This window comes from Sturnus vulgaris, chromosome 1, assembly GCF_052056855.1.
Source record: "Sturnus vulgaris isolate bStuVul1 chromosome 1, bStuVul1.hap1, whole genome shotgun sequence".
NCBI lineage: Eukaryota > Metazoa > Chordata > Aves > Passeriformes > Sturnidae > Sturnus > Sturnus vulgaris.
This window is the reverse complement of record NC_142243.1, coordinates 81,359,004-81,378,793: the sequence shown is the minus strand read 5'-3', so window position 1 is coordinate 81,378,793 and position 19,790 is coordinate 81,359,004. Positions and strand designations below refer to the sequence as shown.

The following is a 19,790-nucleotide window of genomic DNA, read 5'->3' as shown; positions in this document are numbered from 1 at the left end:
TGGAGCAGTAGAGTTAGTCCTTTAGGGTGGCTGATGCTTTCCTATGCTTAATGCCAGCTAGGCCCCAACTCACTGAAAAAAGCACTATGAAAAGATCAGTATTTTCTGCCAGGCCATGCTGTAAATTAACTCTCTTAATTGTACTGGCATGGTGCTCAAGGGGAAAAACTAATTCTAAACCGAGAGAAATCAGAAGAAGGACTTTTATTCTGCTCTACTAAGCAAGAGGGTTATCTTAGAAATTAAGGAAATATTTTAAGCACACAGAGAATGTTTCTGACATCGCTATTTTCTAGAATGATCTGTTGTCCATCTGAGCAATTTTGTTTCATGAGCTTAAACTTCTTTATTTCAGATAGTACTCCAGTGCCAAACTTTGGTCCTCCTGGTCATCATTTTTTTTTTCTGTAGCTTACCCCAAGATGACATAAATATTTTGTTTCACCTTCACAGGTTCATCTTTTCCTTTCGCTTTAAAGATTTAAAACTCTATAAATCAATTCTGCTCTTGCCATTGTGACAAACAAGTTACTTGCCTTTCTGTTCTCCAAGTCCTGAATTTTTTCATTCACTTATGTTCTTGTCTCTCCAGAAATACTCTTACCTCTCTCAAGACTATATATTTTTTGAAGAAAGGCACTTGATTTAGTAATCAGTGCATGTGAAAAAAGTACCCTTTAAAAATGGGTCTATCTCTCTAACCTGGTTTCTCCAATTACTGGAGTTTGAAGTGGACATTCACATCCAAAGTGATTAGAAATGAGTACTTTATAGATGCAATACATTCCCAAGTCAGCAAAATATACATTCCCAAGTCATCTGAAGACTTAGAACTGAATTTTTTCCTGTGAAATCACCAATAGCTCCACAGAATTCTACAGACTGCTATTTCTAAAAAATAGCAAATGATACAGTCAACACTTACTGCAAATAGGACTGCAGAGTGAGCAGTAAGAGTTAAAATTTGTGGTTGAAAGGACTTTCGGAGATCCAAAAAGTCCAGATTCCTCCCCAAGTCATGGCTACTTCTAAGTTTTATTGGTTTGCTTTGGGGCCATGTCCAGATGAATTTTAAAAATCTCTAAGTCTGGAGGTCCCTCTTTAAGCAACTTGTCCTGTGCTTAACCTTGCCCCTGTGAAAATCTACCTCTTCAAATACAACAGGAGTCTCCTTCATTGACACCTGTGGCCACTGTGCCCTGCCCTGTTGCTGTGCACCTCCCAAGGGAGCCTGGCTCTGACTCCTCTACTGCTGCAACTAGCTCCCTGCAGAGCCCTTTTCCTTGTCTCCTGGCAATACAGCCTCCAGATCCTCTAGGCCTCCCACTTATCACTATATTTTCTTGACCTCCTTCTTGTTTTGGAGCACCACAAATTTGGCACAGCTGTTCCACCGCAATGGAAGCAGAGAATTCTGTGTCCCAGCCCTGCTGCTGTGCCTGCCCTTCCTTGCTGTAAGGGCAGTTTCCATCTGTAATTCATGGCCCACCAGATCCCCATGCCCCTTTCCATGTGACTATTGGCAGCCAAGCTGCATCAATGCACTGGGAATCCCAAATTAGATGCAGAACTTCTGCTGAGCTGTCTGTGTGAAGCATATATATATAGAGAGTTTTAAGACAGACATTCCGGTCCTAAGAAACCTAAGCCTAAACTAGGCGAGACAAGTAGATGAGACAGGATAAAAAATAACAGTTCAAGAAAGACAAGTCATTGAAAAGAAGGCTGGTTAAAAGTTTTGAGACAGATTCAGAAGGACCATGAAGACAAATGCAAATTCAGGAGATTCTGTTCAAAATGGCAGAGACAGATAATTGAGAGACTCAAATGCAGAAATTGGTGATAGAAATAAATAAAACAATAATATGAGGGGGCTACCTGGCTGCAAGGCATAACAATAAAGAATGATTGAAAGCAAAATAAGTTTAAGTACAACCTTAGGCCTGCTGCTCATGTCTTCTTTCAGCTATTTATTTTTTCACTTCTGAGATTCCAATTAGGCAAACATCAAAGATACCCCAAGCCACTTTAGGTACAAAAAGGTTTTCAAAAGGAAAAGTAGTACTGCAGTGTGTCTGTACTACCTGACAAGGGAGAGTTCAATAAATCTCTACTGCACTTGAACAATAAGGAGTGAAAAGTATAAACTTAAAATATAAGTGATGGAAAGAAATAAGCATGTGCCTGAAAGGAAATCTCAAATTCATCACCCTAAGCTTTCAAAGACAAACTTTAAATAAAATGGAGAGAGCTGAAAATACCTATTCATTTTGCTTGTGAGAAAAAACAATCTCTCATGCCTTTAGGCAGTACAGAATTATGTGTTCTTTTGAACTGAAAAAGTGCAAACTGTAGAGGATCAGACTGAAGAAATGTTAAGATACCAGTCTCACAGGGCCTTTAGGGATCTACTCAATAACAATATTTTTGGAATGTCAAACAGAGGAATGGTGTATTTGTTGTAGTTATATACAACTTGCAGAGTAATCAAATAAAAATGAAAGGATGTGTATGCAACAAGAAATAGAGTTAAAGGAAATATCTGCCTGGGAACATGTAACACATATAAAAAGATCCATCATTTTAAGGTAAATTGTAAAGAAAGAAGGCAAAACAAACACGTAAAGAAAAAAATCACAAACCATCCAAAAAAATCCCCACACCAAACTGATAACTTTCAACTGGGCTATGCTAGAAGAAACACTAAGTGGATAAACATTAATCTCCTTCAAATGTTTAAAAGATGGTCTGGTTAGTAAGGTTCTTTCCCCCAGTTCATGTAAAGGTTTGACATGCAGAATTAATTTAGTCCTTATAGCAAGAAGAAATCTGATCATAGAAAAGGCAGGCGCTAGCAACTGGATGAGGAACAGTTTCCTAAATCTATAAAGTTTATTGCAACACTACTGTTACAGCTGTTGCAGTTGTAGATAGGACAAGAGTTGTATCCTACATCCAAAAATGAAATGTATATATAAGTCTGAAGAAGGCTTTTTGTATATGTCCCCATGTCGACTTTGTTGCAAAGACCTGCCTTCCCAAAGACAAATTTTTGATGCACTTTATTCAGGATACAAGAATGGTCGAAGTCCTTTTGTCTCTACGGGAAGGTCAATACCAACAGAATCCACCTCCATTGCAGAAGTTCCTTCTGTGCTGTTAAGCAGAAGTATCAATAAAAATCTAAGGCCCATGGCTGAGGATCTCAGTATATCTCAAGGTTGAGATCCAACTCAATATGCAAATATATTTTGCCCTGGTGAGCCAAAATTAGGCCAAAGATAGGTATAATTTTCAATATCTAGTATATTGCTTATAGTATCATAAAAAGTATTTACAAACCCTGATTAATTGGTCTAAGCCTGTAATCCTCTTTAGGAGTAAGATATCTACTGCCTAAATACCTTCTTGAGGAGGAAAAAAAAATCAACTTCTTTATGTAGCAACCTTTAAAACTAACTACATCTTCTTGTGAAAAGAAAAAGATAAGAAGGCATAAAGGAGCTGACTCTAATTGACACCTTTCTTACAATAATCTGGAACAATACTTCAAGAAGAGCAAAAAACAGGTTTAGTCATGCTCTTCTTTTCTTGTATCATATGCCAAAAAAAGGTTTCAATCTCTTTCTTAAATGACATACTTTTACTTCCTTATTGAATTCTTTATTTCATCTCTTTTATCCTTTACTTTCTACCCTTTTTAATCAATTGCTAAAATTGCTCGGCAGAATTGCACATCAGGTACACAACATTTCCTTTTATTGGCATGACACACGTGGGAGATAGGAGCTCAAAAGGCCAGTCGTTATGTGCAGTCCATAAGCTATCATTTCCTGCAGACAATGTATGTTCACAGTTTTAGCAGGGATGAGGCCAAACTTAATTTAACCTATCCATTTCACGTTCCTTGTTTCTGCAATTATTCAAAGTCAAATTTTGTTCCAAATATAATGTTCTCTAATGTCAGGACTCTATACAAAAATGAAGCAAAGAACTTGGACATTTAATGTAGCTACAGCTAAAATAAAGGCAGAAGTGAAAATATAGAGTGGGCAGAAATGAAAAAGTCATTAAAAAGTGTAAAGACATTAGGGAAAAAGTGAGGAACTGGGAAGACAAGAACTCAGCAGGAATAACAATTGCCCCATCCTCAGATGCCATGGAGGTTCACAATTACTTACCTGAGTGGTAGCTGTCTGGTGTTCAGGGACTCAGCAGGATCTCACATTGAAATAATCAGGCATTATAACATTCTGCCTGGGAGTGGCTTACCTATCTAATGTTTCTATCAGAAAATAAATAATTGCTGCGTACTCAAAAAATTCAGTAAATTTCTCCTTGCAAGTCTCTGGGGATGGTAAGAGTTGTTCAAATAAAAGTGACACAGTAGAGAAAGAGTATAGAAAAGAAAAGAATCGTTTGATTAAAGAGTTAACTATCAGTTTGAATTTATTAACACTGCAGTTTTTAGAATAAGAAAATGAAGTTGGCCTTCAGGATTTGCAAAACATAAACAACTTTGCCAATCAGAAAATCAGTTCATACTTTTAAGTCTCAATGTTGATAAAACAGTATTTTTCAAACAGCTTCCTCATTTTGAATCTGACTTTCATAGTAATATCACAAAAGCATAAAGAAGAGCAAAGTGTTTCCTTTAGGGTGTGTGGATATTACAGAAATGTCATTACAAAAAGCTTTGGTGTCACTGCAAGATCACCAGCAGTCTACAGAGATTTACTAGACAGACTGACAGGCTAAAGACCTTGTCTACAAGTCAATTTTTATGACATTCTTTTTCCAGTTCTCATTTTCCTGAATACAGTGTTGTTGTCAGAATGTTGACAATCTTCAGAAGACAAAAAATAATTTTGTATTGATGTGCCTCTAATTACTTTGCAGATGCCATAAACCTACTTAAACATTGACTGATATTTTTCAAAAAACATAAACCTGAATTTAAAAAGTGCAGATTTAGAGGGGCAGATCAAGTACCAAATGACATTAATTAATGAGCTTTAATTTTAATGAATTCATCAAAGTCCTGAACAAAAAATTTACAAGCTTCCCTTTAATACAAGAGCGTTTTAATGAAACCACTCATCTTTCACCTGGTATAAAATATAAATGCTAAATATACAAGCATTTATGCTTTCAGATTTCTCCAAAGTTAAGAAAAGTAATGTCATGCTTTTAAAAGCAAAATTATAGATGCATGTTGCAAAAAAGTATGTGCTCATAAGTTCCAAAACTTACAACAAATCCACTTAAATTAATCATGTGCATGGAGACACTCTTGCATTTTGCTCTGCAGGGGAGTCACAACAGTCATTAAAATATATTAAGCTCCACAATAAATAGAGCAAGTGCTCATTATAATAGAATGAGTAAATTATCACACAATGGTCTTGTGGAGAAAACTCACTGCATTTCAAGAATGTTATACTTCTTTGTCATTAAAAAAAGAAAACCAAAAAACTTTAAACAAACATAAATGGGGAGATCTCCTGTCTCAGTTCAGAACTAGAAAACTTACAAGTGTGTTGACATGACATAGCAACACACTACCATGATATGACAACATAAGCCAAACAGTAGCACAGTAGGCATTAATAGCTTTAGAAAATCAGTCATCATCTGATCTATATCGTCTGAAAGAGCTCAAGTTCATTAGCCTTCAAGTCACAATGCAAAGCTACATAGTCAATTGTCTTCCTGCTGGCTTTATTGAGAGGTACTTATAAATCTCCTGAATAGGTTTTCATCTAGGAGGCTACTTTTCAAAGGTTCTTACAAAGGAACATCACTCTGGTCATCTTTTCCATTCATCTGCCTCATGGCTAAAGAAAGATTATCAAAATAATGATGTCTGATTTTTCTTTCCTTACATCCAGCCTGTTGCTCCCCCAAATTCTTCTTCTTTAGATCCAGAACGTGACAAACCTTACTATAAAATGACATAGCTCTGTAACCCAGCAGAAAATTATCCCAGGAAAAAGAAATAGACCTAGGGAAAAGTAGCAACTTGTTGGCTGAATGATTTTGCATACATTCTCCATAAGCTCCTTTATGCTCTCTGAGGGTCAATTCTCTGGGAATAAATATTCATCTACCAACTTCTCCTTAACAGAGCAAGAAGTCTCCAATAGTATGTATTTCCCCTATGATTTTAAACATGGTTGGTATTAGAGTGACGCAGTTGTTTGAGGGGGATCTGAGAAATGTGTCTCCTCCAGGAACATATTAATGCAACACTATCACTCCCCCTAAATCCTCTAAACCTAATGTGCAATTTATAGCACACAAATGGCATGCACTATCAAGCCAATGCCTTTATGTCCCAGAAGCAAGTTGGGGACTGAACCACAGCACTTGGTCAGCTCTGGGGATCCACTCCCTATCTTAAAGCTGTGCACAGTCTGTATGCCCATAATGTGCCTGCTTAACACCTGAGCAGAGGTAGCTGCTGCTCGAAGGGACTTATGGCAGCAGGTCACATCATCTGCACCAGGTGCACTAACTATATTTCCACTCTGCTGCTGTCTGGGACAATTCTGGTGCACAAGGAAGGAACTGTATGCCTTGGAGAGCTGTCCTAAGCATATACAAGACGACAAATAAATCCAGTTTAGGAAACACTAGACCTTGTACGAATCAATTATTACTGTGAATACCCTGGCAGTCTTTACCTAACACTGAATGAAGCTCAACCGACTGGAAACGTTGGGTTCCACTTGAAAACATGTTAGTTTACTGGTTGTCTTGCCATTTTCCAAAACCACTTAGAAAGGTTTCTAGTACAAAGCTACACAGGATTTCAATGTGTTCATTGTGAAATCATTGAAAATGAATGAGTATAGGAATAAATATTATACTTTTTCACCAGTTTTCCAGAAGTTTTTAAGATAGTTCATAACTTAAAAAAATATAAAAAACCAACTAAATGTACAACGCTTAATCAACTGATTATTTTACACCTTCCCTCCTGCAAATAGAAAAATATTTAAGATCCCTCTAGCCTGAATAGTCAAGATAATAACTGAGTTCAAATTCACGAATATGAATGTACGATTCATGCTTTAATGAACAGCAAATATATAACAAATTTTCTTCATCAGCAAAGAGTGTGGAAATTGCATGTAATAAATGATGCGTAACTTTTTTCTTGATTTTATTACTCTAGTAAGAAAGCTTATTATTTATTGAAAGACCAAATGTAAAACATACAAGAAATAGTGATTGAGGATTGTAATCCAGACATAAATTATTTCCCCAATATTTTTAAATATTGGCAGTTGACATGAGCATAATGGCTAACACGCTACAATGCTCATATGCCCTAGTTTTATTTCACCTCTCCTGAAAGCCAAGATTTTACACTTAAAACAGTCAGCACTTCCCAGGTGCTAATGCAATACATCAGTATTAAAAATATCTTTTTACAGTCAAATCAAATCTTTCTCACTATTGAATGAACTAAAGGAGCTACCTCCCTTTTAGCAACTATTTCCTTCAAATATGCACAAACACATGCATACACACTCCAATACCCCGAAAATTAATAGCAGCATTATTAGCCTGATACCATGGCTTAGCTATTAAATTTTTCACTAATTATAGGAAGGTTCTCTACTGAAGGAGCACTTTTATTTTACATATGGAACAGGACTCACTGAGAGTCTCAAACCTGCCTCTGAGTATCTCAAATGCTTCTCTTGCAATTATAGAGATTGTATTCATATTGTTATTTTTCAAAAATATTTGTTCTATCAATTGTCTGAAAGTTTGACTGAATACAAGCCTGAGAAATTTCACCTCAATATGAAGTGTCATCTGAAGTGTCCTTCAAACAGCTGCCCAATACATAAATGTTTACAAGTAAAAGACACAACAAGATTATTTTCTCAGGGCAAATATAATTACTAAAAATGAAAGTGACCATAGTCTCTTGAACCAAAAGATTTTCCTTCACAGCTTTCATACCACCCAGCAAGAACAAGATGTAAAATATACAGAATTCAAATCCAAATGTATGACTTTTGTAGAACAGTATCTTACTGATTTGCTTAAGTTGACTAATCATTGAATTCAAATAAATGATTTTATATAATAATGAAAGTACACATTCCCATCTGTGAATATAAGACAACTTGGGCCAAAAAAAAAAAAATTGCTGTCAGTTCTATATAATGTTACCAGTAATTTTTACATGTTTTTAGAAGACCAAACATTGCATTTTTAAAGTTAATATTCATTTCTTTGTACCTTCTCAAAGAACATGTGTGTATACACGTATCATATATACACCCATAACTGTTCTGTAAGAGTTTAATGGCAATTAATTACCAAACAACATGGTGCATGATGGAGACACTATAACAGGCTGCCCAAGGAAGGTGTCAATGTCCTGTAAAGAAGGCTGGATTAGATATTTTTCAAAGGTCCCTTTCAACCCAAAACATTTCATGATTCTATAATACACCTCGAAATTCCAAAACGAGGAGTCAACTAAATAGTTGGCTGTTTTCAGCAGGAATACTGCACAGGGAGAAGACATCCTAGGAAGTATTTCGACCACCTATACTGAAGCATGTACTTCTATACCACTAGCAGGGAAAGGCAGATTTCTCCAAACAATGGTTCAAAGCAATTGAAGTACATAAAAATCTTGAAGAAAGCTGATTTTCAAGTGTCTAGTTCATTGTCCCCATCTAAGAGAGGACCTGAATGAGGAAATGGCAGTCCCCACTTCTCCATCCAACAGACTTTCCTAAGGAAATGCCTGCTGGTCCTATCACCTCATTCATCCCATCTGCTAAGTCAAGACAATGTGGCTGATCCCTCTTGCAAAGTAATTTCAGGGTTCAATATTACAGTAGACTGTGCAGTACTACAAAGAACAAAAATCTCACAGATCCTCACTACAGTTCTGTGGTAGAGATCCAGCTGGTACCTCAGCTAGCTTAGGTATTTTTACACCACACTTCACAAACAGCCTTGAAAATTTGTCCTTGTAAGTGCTGGATAAATTATACTGAAACCTAGGTAAGGTGAAATGAGAATGGAATAATTTCTCTGTGACCTAAATATACTCCCTTTTGCAAGAAGATATCTTTAAAAGCAGCAAGCAGTTTCACAAGGAGTGGGGAGTAAAATAATGCTTTGTCTTTTCTAGGATAACAAACTCTACTCAGGTTTGAACAAATTCCACAAAAATATACATGACAATTGTCATCAAGCTAAACTACATTTCTTACAGGCCTCAAGCAACTGCTGAATTCATTTTCATTATATAAGGACTGCAGATGTGCAAATGCTACCAAGTTGCTTGTTGGTTACTTATAAAGCTACATGACTATGTTATTCTGGCTGTGTTCAATCCACAAGGACATTATTAAAAAAAAAAAAACTCAAAACCAACCCCTGAAACAAAAACTTCCTCCATATAAGCACAACCTCTAAATAGGACATCAGCCTTATTCACTGCTTTCAAATCTCAAACTGGTTTACTGGTTTGTTTTAAATTCTGTTGATTCTCTTTGTGCAAATTGAAATTAGTAAAAAGAAAAAAAAAGTAATGGTACATTTTTAAAATCATCTTTTAAAATAGTTCATTATTAACTGTTTTCTGATAAAACCTGGCTTTGGAGGACAAAAAAATCTTATCCTGTCAATCTTTGTTCTCCCTTAATTCAGAAGATTCTTAAAAATTCTACTTCCATTCTTTGAATTTTCAAATTCCATGTAGCTTCATTTGCTGGAAATGCGAATTTGTGTATAATTCAAAACTGAAGGAATAGAGTAATAGAGACAATAACACTTCAGTATTAAGTTCTGTGATTTTTTTTTAAACAGTATCATGAAATATTAATTCTTCATTCTATAATTATTGTGCAATGGTCGTGTCACACATGAAGTTATAGAGTGCTTTAGGGACTTGTCCAAATCTGTTCATCAAGTAGATGATGAAGTTTAGGCACTTCACCCTGATTAATCGACAGACTATACACATACTATTTAAACTGCAGCTCTACTGATCATGGAAAACAAGTTTTCCACTATAATTAGTGCTAGTGAGGTATATGTGCTGGATTACATAGACTCTTGTAGGCTATGCTGGGGTTTTTATATGGAGTTTCTTCTTATGATCTTTGTGCATGTATCATCTTCCTCTAAGAGAAGATGCACAGAACCTCTTCTATGAATGCAATCACTTTATGCTGTTGTGGGGTTTTGCTATGTATTTTGTCCCCTTTCTGCTCTGTCAGTTGCTACTTGTATCTTGCATTGTTTGTAAGCAATGAAGCTGTGCCCCATGGTGTCATGATGGCTGATTTAGGCGCCTTTGCAGGACAGGTCTGCCAAGGCTAACTAGGCTCACAAGGCTAACTGTTAGCTGTCCAAACTGGAGCTCACATTCATCTGCATGGAACAGATGACTCACTGGTATTTAGCTGGTTTTACTCAATCTGATAAGACTGATAATTTTTAGCCCTAATTGTATTAACAGAAATGCAGCTCTTAACCAGGAGCAGGAGCTATAGTTAACAGAATTTTTCATACCTTTCAAGTTTCATTTATCTGCCAGAGATAAAGGTTGAAATCTTCCATATAACCATATTGAGAACTAGCAATTCAATTGCTCACGTTTTAATGTTTAGAGCTCATATGTTAAATGTTTAAGAGTTCAGAGAAAAAAATATTGGAAAAAAGGAAGAAAAGTCACTTTTAAGTACAGATTATTCCCTGAGGGTATTATGTAAATTTTACGCACCATAGGAATGTCAGCTCTGGTGCAGTAACTGTGCCTCTCTGGTGGGCACACATGCACCCTCATACACTAATTTTGGGTGTTGAAAACATTTATCCTCGGTTGTTTTATAATTTTGCATATGTTCACCAGGACTATTACCATGAATTAGCAAAGAATGCAGCAAGAAAGTGGCTGAGTTACAGTCTCTGCATTGCAGGACAAAAACACTAAACATCATTTTTAATGTAGGTTGTAAAGAGCAATGCCCTCAAATTAAGCTACTTGAGGAATTAAACTAGACACAGTATAAAATCTTTGACTGGCATTTTGTCCTAATTGCAGAGTCAACAATCCTATCCTAGAAAGTCTTACAGGATCTTCAATACCTGCAAGTGGAAGGCATTGAGTTTTGGATCTCATCTGTAAATGGTTCAGTCGGCAGCACAGTGCCCCCTAAGTCATGCCTGTGCATTGGATTTGCTCCTATTTAAAGGAAAGTGCTGTCTGACACACTATTTCTCCAGTCAATTTTCAGAAGCAGGTAACAGTGAATGTGTTGATTTGGTTGTTTTCTTGACTTGTTTTGTAGGTTTTTTGATGGATTATTCGTTTATTTTCTGTTTGATTGACATTTTCTAAGCAGAAATGACAAGGTTATTTATTGTCATCCTTAAGGGGGATGATTAGTAACTTTAACTACAAAAGAAAATTATTACATTGTTTCCATAGGTACACATTAAAAAAAAAAAAAAAAAAAGAAAAAGAGCCACACCTTAATTTGCATTAGGTAACTATACCATATTATGTCTTCTTCAGAAAAGTATGAAATTAAATGAAATATTCTGTCAAAGGCAGTGAAGTAGGTTAGGGAAGCCTTTTGGTCATTTCTCTAAATCTTCTTACCTTTACAGTTAGGCAAAAAGCCAAGCATGTGCCAAACTTTTAAATAAATTTTATATTTCCCTGAAGACAAACATTTACTATCACTTAGTAGAAGGACAATCTATGCAGAAGGAAGGCTTCAGTGTTTTCAACAACTGTGTAAGGTTGACTGCAGCACAGAAGTAAAGATTTGAAAGGAAGGAGCTATGCTTAGTGTCTCAGAATGAAAAATACATTCTGTACCTTGAATACAGGCAGTGATTTTATCACCTGTGCTAACTGAAGTCATAATTTTACCTATGTTTTCCATTGCATTTCTTTTGATCGTGAAAAACTAATGGGGCATTGATGCACATGAAATTGAAGTTATCCCAAGCCCTAATCTGAATGATGAACTACATTAAAATATAAGAAATGCTCATACTGCTTTACAGAGATCCAGTCAGAGAAATACATGCAGGCATCTACGTTTGCCACGTTTCATTGGCTTCTGTACCCTGTCCTCCTTGTATCTTGTCACTCATGTACACAAAACAGACTCACACACACATACACACATACAGGTTCAGGACTATGTTGTTTTCAAATACACACATTAACGAAGTCATCCTAAGGAACTCCTTGCTTGCCAAAACACTCAGCTTCAGATCACTGACAGTTCCATCAGTCAAAATGTGGTGTGAACTAAAGGAACATAGTAGTTTTTGTTCATTAGGAAAGGAACAGTTGGGGTGGGTTAGGAGGAAATGAAGAGAGTATTTATTTCTGCCTGTGCATTATTTACAGTGCCCTTTATACAAAGTAAAGTTAGGTGACTGCTTAAGATTTAACAAGCAGCTAAAGGCAAATGTGCAGGAGGTCTTCTTTTGCTGCAATTTCAATCCTCAATTATCACATATAATGTTACAAACATGGAGGGGGGGAGGAATCCAAAACCCTGAAATTGCTATTCAAATACCAAGCTTAATGTTCTTCACATATAGTTCAACACGGCATGCGGTATTATTGTATTAAAAGGCTCACATATGTGAGTTGAGCTAAAGAATCTGCCTGCCGTCACCATTAAAATGCATCTGCACATTATCCCCATAAGTTAAGGAGCAGAACTGTAGGTATTACGAACACGGTCACACACAAACACATACACAGAGCGCCGCTACCTTTCTCTGCCTGTATTTTGCAGGTCCCTTTGCAATTGCCTTGGTTAAGCAAACACGTTTCTACAGCACCGCAAGGGTAAGGCTTACGTACCAGCGGCAACTTTAACACAGACAAATTACAGGTTGTGCACCCGCTACGACAGCATTATCGCACAAAATATTTTGCGCTACTTAGAAGGTTGTGTTAGCGGCACCGCTGTCCAGAAATATCCATGTTGCCACATATTAAAGTGTCATTTTATTTAAGCCTTACCTTGGCTGACTTGCCCTAACTGGTGACAAGGCACTTTAATTTATAAGAAGCAAATGGGGACTTTTCGCAGTGCTGGCGGCACAGCTGCTCGCCGTCCTCAGAGAGGTACCCGGCCCCGGCTCCGCATCCCTCGGAGCCCCGAGCCCCGCGCCGCCGCTCCTGCAGCGCCGGCAGCCCGGGCGATTGGCCGCGCCGCCCGCCCGCCCCCGCCCCGCTCCGCGCCCGCCCGCCCGCCCGCCTCCCCTCCCTGCCCGCCCCCGTCCTTCTCCCCTCCCCGCCCTGTGCTCCCGTTCCCAGCACTTCGGGGACGCAAGCAGCCTCCTGCGCGCAATGGCAGACCCGGGCTAGTCCCGGCTCTCGGACAGATGAGCGATTCATCCATCCGCACACCGATCCATCCATCCATCCATCCATCCATCCATCCATCCATCCATCCATCCATCCATCCATCCGTCCGTCCGTCCGTTCTCTCGTACCGATACAGCCGGTGCGTTCGGGCACAGGGATATCTTTGTCCGGTAACTGCGCGGCGGCTGCGAAACCCCCCTGTTCGTGCTTGAGGTGCAGAAGAAGGACGGCTCCAGCTTGGTGACAGCGAGCCCCTAATTTCGGTGCCGGGAAGGGGGGCCGGGAGCCGGGAGGGCTGGGCTGCCGAGCGGGGCGGGAGTGCACAGAAGGGGCGCACCACCGAAAGCGGGCAGTACGGCACTGCTGTGGCAAGCCGGCGATAAATTTTCCTATTTCTGTGCAAAGTCGTCACAGCCTGCTAAACATTCCACTGCCGGCTCGTTCATCAGCCGTCCACATGGTCCGGCTGTGAGATTCAGACTGAATGATGCTCGTTAATGCCTCCTTCCAATCCTGGTGGGGCACTGGAGGTGTCACATTAGCAACCCGTTCCCTACCAGATCAGCCCCACTCCTTTAGAGATTTCCTGGCCTCTGATACCCCTATATTCATATCACTACACCAGTGACTGTAAGTTGGTGGATAATTTGTGTTCTTTCAGGCTTGTCTGGATTGAGGCAGGGTGGCTGATGCAAAAGTAATTCAAAAATCAGGACCTTGTATAACATCTTTTCTCCAAACACACCTTATTCAGAATAAAGATTAATGGCAGTCTTCTGATGCAGGGTTTCAGGAATGGGGCAACCGTGTAAGACTGCTTACTCAACCTGCTAAAGCAGCGTATTAAAAATTTAATTAACATATAAGTGAAAGCCCTGGCACATTCCCTGCTGGTGCAAAGGAACCTTGCTTCCAGCCAGCAGGACATGTACCCTGGAGTGAGCCATGAAACCAGAGCGTGCTTGAGTCCCAAAGCTCCGTCAGGAAATGACAGGATGAAAGAAAAGAAAGCTACTGCCTTTTTTTTTTTTTTTTCTTTTTTCCCCTAATGTATTATGGGTCAGAAGCAGCATCTGAAGTATAAATGATAGGTACCCCATGTACAAATGATCTAGATTTGAAAAGCAGAGCTGAAAAGAGTAATTCTACAATTTAACATAACCGGAAGGGAAGCTGTTACACCAGATTAGATGGAAAGAACAACACTGCTCACTGAGATCACTTGGACTGCTGGATTTTGAGAACTTTTCAAACAAAATTGCTGTGAGCTGCTCAGCGATATACATTAAAAAATGATTTTGCTAGCAGGATAGGGAATTGAGGGCAAGAAGCAGCTAGTTGTTTGAATTTGGGGGATGTAAGCTCTTGGAGGGAATGAAATAGAAGCTGTTTCAATTTGCTATTTATACGTCCTCTGGCTTGCAGCTGCAGCACATATGAATCAATGCTTTAATGCATAGTCTTCAGAGTGTTTTCTCTCATGCAACTTCTGTTAGGTTGTGCATAGCTCCAGATTCAGACAGATCTCATGATCTGGGGGATGGGCTGCTTATATCCAGATGCTTTCACTATTCTACTGCACTATGGCAGAAGCAAATTTTTAATCTCCTTGCCAGGGAAGTGGTTGTATTAGTAACAGAGAAGGGAGGAAAAGGAGGGAAAAAAAGAGTTTCCTTTCATTCTCTTAAGGTCCAGACAATTTAATATAAAAACAAATTCATGTCAAACCATCCTCCAAAGATTTCCAGTGCATAAAGTGAAAGGGATACAATATAGAGTTACCTTTTAGCCTATCTACCCTTGGATGAAATGCTGCTTAGGTGTAACAACCCAGGGATATGGCTGAAACCAAAACACTTTATTTTAAGGTCTTTTCTCAGTAATTTCCAGTGAATAAGACAGTATTATGAATATTCACCAGATACTCAGAGCATATGTCATCAAATCATTTGTTTCTGCAATAAGATGTTTGACAAGCAGAGGGAAGTCTTGATGCTTCAAAAAAGCATTTAGAAGGTGAAAATCTGTAATTCTTTCTTCATATATATATATATATAAAATAAATACATGCACATGCATTTGTATTGACATATTTCAGGGACTTCTCACAGTCAGGAGTAAAGAATATCTGTTTAAAGAGATTATATCCAGTATTGCAGGCTAATTTGATATACAATGATCAAAGTTTTCTTAAGAATTCAAATTATGCCATTTCAAGGAAAAAGCTGACAGTTTGAAAAAACTAGCCTCAATGAACCCTGACATTTCTTTTAAGCCTACATTTTAAGACTAAATACTGAGATTTGGTGTTATTGATGTTAGGTCAATCCTTTCATCAGTTTGAATGCTAAAAGAATTTGAATTTGTCATGGGGAAATAAAGTCCGATGAAAAGAACCTCAAAATGAAGTTACTGTCTGGGACTGCAGCAGTATTCCTAATGGAATTCCAGGGAAATCTGGTTAAAACCCTTGAAGTCATTGTATGCATGGCTCTTGTCTTAAGGAATCCAGCAAATTTACGCAATTCTAGCAGTACATCAAAATACAGAACTTTGTCAATCATGTTCAGTAAGTTCCCTTCCTAGACTCAAGAGCTTGTGACAATGATTACAAGGGAAGAAGAAAAGAAGGGGCTTTTTTTGTCCCTTCTAACTTGTGGACTTGCTATGTTTAAAAGCAATGCTGAAAAGGACATAGACTAGTTATGAAGGAAATATATAGCTGTACCAAAAGTAAACTAGTTTCTACAGTTTAAAGAAAAAAATATTGGTTTTTTGTTCCAGTTAATAAGTTAAAGAACACACACAAAATCAGTCTCTCTTTGGAGGTGCTTAATATGCTCAACATGAATTGATTGTCTTGCAGGTAATTGCTAGAGAACTAATCATCCAGCTAACATCCAACCAATTAGAAAAACACTAAGTGGTTCATTAATACATAAAGTAATGAAAATTCCAGGTCATTTATAGATTACAAAGTTCCTATACACAAGATAGATAGATGAGGAATGGCTAAGATCATATTGGGATAAGGATGTTGCCAAGTTCAAGTCCAACTCTTTCTTAAACATGTGTACTCTAATAGCTGCAGCTGAAGAAAATTAGCTCAGTCACTGCCAAGAACCTCTGCTCACACACTGAGAGCAATTGCACTGGAGGTTTTCACGTTCTTGTTCAAAAGTACCAGAGAATAACATAGTAACCCCTACCTCCAGCAGCAACTTCTCAGTCTACAAAAAATTACAAAACCCTTCTCTTTTTCCTAAATTTGAAAGAGTGAAAACAAAGGATTCTACCATTTCCTGCCACAAATGTCACATTCACAAATCACCATTTTTCTTTTCAGCTGCAGTGCCTAACCACCAGTCCAAGCCATATGTTTGAGAACATATTTGACACTCTCCATCAATATCTGTTTCTTGTCTTAGCAGATGAACATTTTTATTTGCTGAGTTACTAATAAATATTCCTTCAGCTACCAATTTATGCAGAAATTAATTTTATTTGAAGTTTGTATATGATTAACTAATGACAGTTATTTAGAAACTATCATCCAAAAATATATCAATAAGTGGAATTAAGAATTAGGCCTAGAGCTTAAAAGCGTAATATGTCAAGCTGAATATAAAAATAATGTATATACTTTGATGATGCCTCACAATGGGACACAATTGACTCTCCACACTAATACCATTTCTATTTCAAAGAGGATCCAAATGTAGTAAAATATAAAAATGCAAAAAAAAAAAAAAAATGGCATCAAATCCTTTTACAATATTGTTACATTTCTATCTGTAGATAGCTAACAGAAAATTATATCAAAATAGATCATGGCAGTCAAAATTTTGATTTTCTGATACATAACAGTGAGACAGAAATTTTTAACTTGTCTAGTAAATGAACATACAACTGAGCTATCTTTGTGCTCCTAATGAAGACTCTCTGGAGATTTCTCATATCATGCCTCTATATTTTTATTTTCATTTTAGTAATGTGCACAAGTATTCAGAGGAAATAGGATTAAGACAATTTATTTTGCATATGGTCTCTCTGAATATTCTGTAAGGCATGCATTTCCTCTAGAATATTCAAATAGTTTATTAAAAAAGTAAATTTTTAATACAGGTTAGCAAATTCTACACTATATTAATTGCAGAGGGAATGGTGCTGCCTGTACTTCCTTGGCTCCTTCTACACTAAGCTTCACTGGAGTATTTTCTAATAAAACAACAACAGCTGTTCCTAGATATATGATGCCAATAACAGTTGCCAGTCACAAAAAACTTGTGATAATATAGTCACTTGCCTTTACTATTCCATGAAACAGCAGGCAAAATACACTGACAGGAGTTGGAGAAAACAACATAATGCTTGGCATTTTGCTACCTGTTGCCATAAAATTCTGAGCTAATCAGTCCCTTTCTGAATGCAGAAAAAAATTTATATATATAAAGGGCCACAAAAGAATAACATGGTGTGTCAATCTTTCAGTCTCTGCATGGAAACAGACAAGAAAGAAGATTCAGTTGAAGGCAGTGAAGTGATTAACTTAGACATTAGTAGATCTTTCTGCCCATCCCATGAAATTTCACACTAACATTTATAATAGATACCATTCAATCAAGAAACTTGCTTAATTGGGGTGTTTCCTAGGAAACTAATACAATTGTGTAATTGTAGTTCATGCCCTGACCAGTGTAAAATACGACCTGGTAACTGTACAATGTTCATGTGTAATGGGTGGCATTTTTCTAAGTTTAAATCTGTCAATGAAATTATCCTGATGTTTTTGAAATTAATGTAGACAAAAACAAACTTTTTTCATACACAGACTGGTATTCAATCCTCACAAGTCAAGGTTCTCTGAATTGTTGCAAATGGTTATTCAGATACTCTGTACAAAATATCAGGTACAAATATGTCCTGTTTCAAATTAAGAACATTACATTTGGTGGAGTTTGGCTCTTAGAGTTAGTAGTGATTTAGAACCTTCTTTTCCTCTGTAACAAGAGCTTTAGTAAATTTTTGCTTAGAGGTAGGAAAATCCTAACAAGCAAAAGCTCCTGGGACAATATAAAGACAGATTTTCATAATATCATCCAAAAGGACATTATTTCTGGGGCATGTTATGTATTTTTTCTCTTAACTAAGATGAAGGACTGCTTCTCTTAGAGTCAGCATTCAGTAGGCTAACAGCAGATCAAAAAAAGGGAAATGTAAAATGTTACAAGATGATGGTGCAACTGAAGCTGGAATATCCTTTCCATTAAAATTATAATGTTGAACGATGCTGAAGATATGTGAAGGAAAAATTGTGTAATTTTGATGTAGAATCTTCACTGAAACTTAGCAGTCCTCTGCACTGTCTTATACTCCCTGTACTATAGCTGTATTTTCTTTTCCAGTTTTTCTTTTTTTAGTACTTCTTCCAATATGAAGATGTTTACAGATCTTGTTTTGCTCCTTCCAAACAGGTACATGACCAACAGCATATTTAAATATAGCCATATGTGCTTATAGCTTCATGCCCAGTCAGTGGCCACCATTGAGAGGAGTCTGGTTTCCTCTTCCTTACCTCCCCTGCTTCATCAGGTATTTTTACATTTTGGTAAGACCTACCCAGAGCCTTCTTGTCTCCTGGCTAGACAGCACCAGCTCTCTGCTTCACCTGATATGGAGGATGTTCTGATCTGTGAATGAGGTACAGGAGTGTTTGCTGCACTTGCTCTGGTACATGCTCATGTGTTGGGTACTGGGAGGTTAAGAATGGGACTCAGCACTCCAGATGGGTCTCACCAGGCAATGGACAACTTCCCCTAAGCTGCTGGTAGTGCTCTTCTAATGCAGCCCAGGATTCTGCTGGCCTTCTTTGTCACAAGGGAAGAATTTGCACTATATTTTAGTAGTAATGTTTTGTAATTATATCAAGCACTAATATAGAACCAAAGTTGAATTTTGAAATTTGCTGAGCTTTGTAGTAGAGCTCCTAGTTGTTGAATTACCTATAATTTGTGGGACAACAGTGTTCAGTACAGGGCTTTAGAGTCAGCTAATGTCTAATCCCGGTAGTTCTTTTAAATGGAATAATCTTATTTCTGATTAGAGTAGGAAAAAGGATACATCTATGTTGCTGAAAGAGGAAGAAACAGAGGGGAAGTGAAACAAAGGATAAACTTAGTAACTTCCAAATTCTGAAAGCTAAGATTGGTAGCATTTTTATTTAGAAGTGTCAAATGAGAAAACAAGGTTAAAAGCCATATAATGCTGTCCACAGTGGCACCCTTCAGCACTTTATCTGAAGGGGGTTCTCCCTCATAAGGGCTAATGTGTAGGCATAGCATCCTTCCTGTTCTGCAGTGCCTAGCCTCATGTGTCTATCCCCCTCCAGTGTGCTTAG

General features: G+C 37.7%; 1 protein-coding gene and 1 long non-coding RNA gene across 31 annotated transcripts in view; one reads left to right on the top strand and one right to left on the bottom strand.

Moving 5' to 3' along the window:
• Positions 1 to 19,790, bottom strand: part of CDH18 (cadherin 18) — a 490,532-nt gene that overhangs the window by 214,788 nt on the left and 255,954 nt on the right. For 2 of the 13 annotated variants that reach the window (XM_088170673.1, XM_088170720.1), the window contains exon 1: positions 13,046 to 13,243. The exons of 7 other annotated variants lie outside the window; for them this stretch is intronic. The gene's annotated coding sequence lies outside the window, so the exon portion shown is untranslated. Of the gene's footprint in view, positions 1 to 13,045; positions 13,244 to 13,521; positions 13,668 to 19,790 lie in introns of those variants that run through there. 4 more of the 13 variants (XM_088170688.1, XM_014875218.2, XM_088170695.1 and 1 more) reach the window with 4 other exon arrangements.
• Positions 13,335 to 19,790, top strand: part of LOC148225324 (uncharacterized) — a 65,169-nt gene continuing 58,713 nt past the window's right edge. For 8 of the 18 annotated variants that reach the window (XR_015805681.1, XR_015805688.1, XR_015805676.1 and 5 more), the window contains exon 1: positions 13,697 to 19,094. This is a non-coding gene — a long non-coding RNA (uncharacterized LOC148225324). Of the gene's footprint in view, positions 13,657 to 13,696; positions 19,095 to 19,790 lie in introns of those variants that run through there. The other 10 variants (XR_015805684.1, XR_015805683.1, XR_015805667.1 and 7 more) reach the window with 7 other exon arrangements.